Source organism: Suricata suricatta, chromosome 12, assembly GCF_006229205.1.
Source record: "Suricata suricatta isolate VVHF042 chromosome 12, meerkat_22Aug2017_6uvM2_HiC, whole genome shotgun sequence".
NCBI classification, from domain to species: Eukaryota; Metazoa; Chordata; class Mammalia; order Carnivora; family Herpestidae; genus Suricata; species Suricata suricatta.
This window is the reverse complement of record NC_043711.1, coordinates 105434440-105437030: the sequence shown is the minus strand read 5'-3', so window position 1 is coordinate 105437030 and position 2591 is coordinate 105434440.

Here is a 2591-nt window from a genome sequence, read left to right as displayed (position 1 = left end):
CTCGCCGAGGCTGTGCTGAACACTGCCGGGTCTCTGAGCTGCTGGGGTGGCAGCCAGTGGGCCTGCGTCATGGCTACCAGATCCTGTCCGCCCCTTTCCTGGCCAGCAAGCTGCCATGGTCCCACCTCCTTCGTTTCGTCGGCCTCTCTTTCCACATTCGTGGGTGGAACTCAGCCCAGCCCGTGGATGCTCTTCTCCAAATTTTCTAGCTGATATCACCTGTGATCCCTGCACTACGCTGAAAAGTGTTCCCCCAAATTCACATCTACCCAGTGCCTGTGATCGTGACCTTATTTGAAAGTAGAGTCTTTGAAGATAGGATGAAGTTAGGATGAGGTCATCTGTCCTGGATTAGGGAGGGCCCTAAATCCAATGGTAAGTGTCCTTTTAAGAAGAAGGTGGCTCAGTCGGTTAAGTGGGTAAGTGTCTGACTCTTGATCTCAGCTCAGGCCTTGATCTCGGGGTCGTGAGTTTAAGCCCCTCGTTGGGCTCCACACTGGGCATGAAGCCTGCTTCAAAAATAAAATAAAAAAAATAAAATAAATAAAAAAGGAGGAGATTCAGAGACATACACGCTGAGGATAAGACCTGACGGTGCGGGCAGGGCACCGAGGAAGGTGTGGGGCTGCCAGAAGCTGAAAGAGGCAGGAAGGATGCTCCCCCGGGGGCTGTGCATCCCTGATGACACCCCGGTTTCAATCCAGTGACACTGAGTTTGGACCTTGAGTCTCCAGAGCGCATAAGCCTCCGGCGCTGCCCGCGGCCCGGCTCACTACAGCAGCCACAGAGCCTGACCCGGTCCTGACGGCTCTGCCCACAAGCCCCCCGGTGCTCCGAGCAGCTGCTCTCGCCCCTGCAGTGTGGCTCCTTGCGCGGTCGCGGGTGACGACGGTAGGGAACAGCCAGCACCTACGGGCCTGTCCTGGGGCAACGGCTGTACACACACCCTGTGCTCCTCACTGTTATCCTGGGAGAGGAGAGCTATTCTGCCCCAAACAAGGAATGGAGCGCAGGAGGGTGAAGGAGCCGGAAGCAGCTGTGTGGCCCTTTGTGACCATCATACTCTCCTGTCTGAGGGATGTCGACTGCATAAAGGAGGAGCAGGAGCTCTGAGAGGTCGGGCCCTGACCACTGTGCTCTCCTGCCCTGGGGCACAGGCCTCGTGCTGTTCTGGGCCCGGGGACGAGGGTGCCCATGTGGTATGCCCAGCCTCACCCACACAAAGGCAGACAGCAGGAGTAAGACAGCACTAGGTGCCCCGCCCCCAGCAAACCATCTTACGGGCAACCACAGTCTCGATGTGTCTTCTCCAGGCCTGCCGCCTTGCTGGCCGTGGCCCACCCCAGATGCATGACGTCACCTTAGTGTGAGCTGCCTGTGCCCCAAGTGTACCAAAGTCCCACTGAACCCAGATTCATGTGCAGGGCATCAGATCTTCCTCTGGGCCTGGTGCCCAATCTGCCTTTCCTTATCTTTGGGTCAGGCAGGGCCCCCGGGAGACCCAGCAATGAGCAATTTGGAGCAGTGGACTCCCCCATGTCCCACCCACCACTGCCATTTATACCTCCCCCTGCAGCCGCTAGCGATGCTGTCAGGTGCCCCACCAATCCTGTCTTTCCAGGGCCAGTACAGGCTCTGAGCCTGTCTTGGGTCCCACTGTGATCTCTGATCCTAGCAGTCTCCAGCCACTCTGCTTAGTGTATAACTTGCCTGCTGGCATCTGCCTGGACCCTGTTTTGGGGAGCGATCCTGTGCTCCCTACCCTGAGCCAGCATTCTAGGCCTCTCCCCTTCATCACAACAAGCGCCCAGATCTGGGGCTTGTGAAGGTGTTACAAGTGCCCTGGAAAAGGAGCTCAGAGACCCACTCGGAAGCCACAGTGGGAATTGGGCTCTGGAGCGGGGAGTGGGGTCCAGGCTGGGGACCCTACATTGGGAGGGGTGGAAGTGAGTGCTAAATGAGAACTGGACTCCTTTCAGGAAGTTGGAACCAAGAAGAAGCTGGTCCTTGGTCTTGGTCCTTAAGCAGAGACCAAAAGCCCCCTTGCAAGTCCGGAGTAGGGCACAGTGTAGGCCTGAAGAGTCTCTCTTCCTCCCTGTGGTGAAATTTGGGGTCAAGACTCTAACATGCAAACTGGCGAGAAACAGGGGAGCCCCCCGAGACCCGACCGAGCGCTGGAAAGGCAGCTCCCCCAAGGAGGCCCACGCCCTGGGCTCCAGGGGACAGCTGTTGCCAGACAAAACTTAAGGAAGCCCAGGAGGTGCAGCCCCAAGTACCGCAGAGCTCATGCCCAGGCTGCCCCTCTGAGGGATGCTTGAGGGGCGCCCGGGGCGCCTGAGCTGCAGAGTAGACTGGGGTCCATCACGCAGTGAGCGGCTTTCGGTAGGTGGTCGCACTAGCCGGCTCAGCTTCTTCAGATCTAGGGGATAAGCACAAGGGAGAGGGGCGTGGGGACCCCCAGCCGCGCCAGCAGCTTGGGGTGCAGGCGCCGGGCCGGCAGGTGCACCCTTGCCAGGCTGCCCGCCCCGCCGCTCCACCCTCGCCCCCCCCACCCCCAACTGCGGCGCCGCCGGGTGCGCCCACGTGACTTC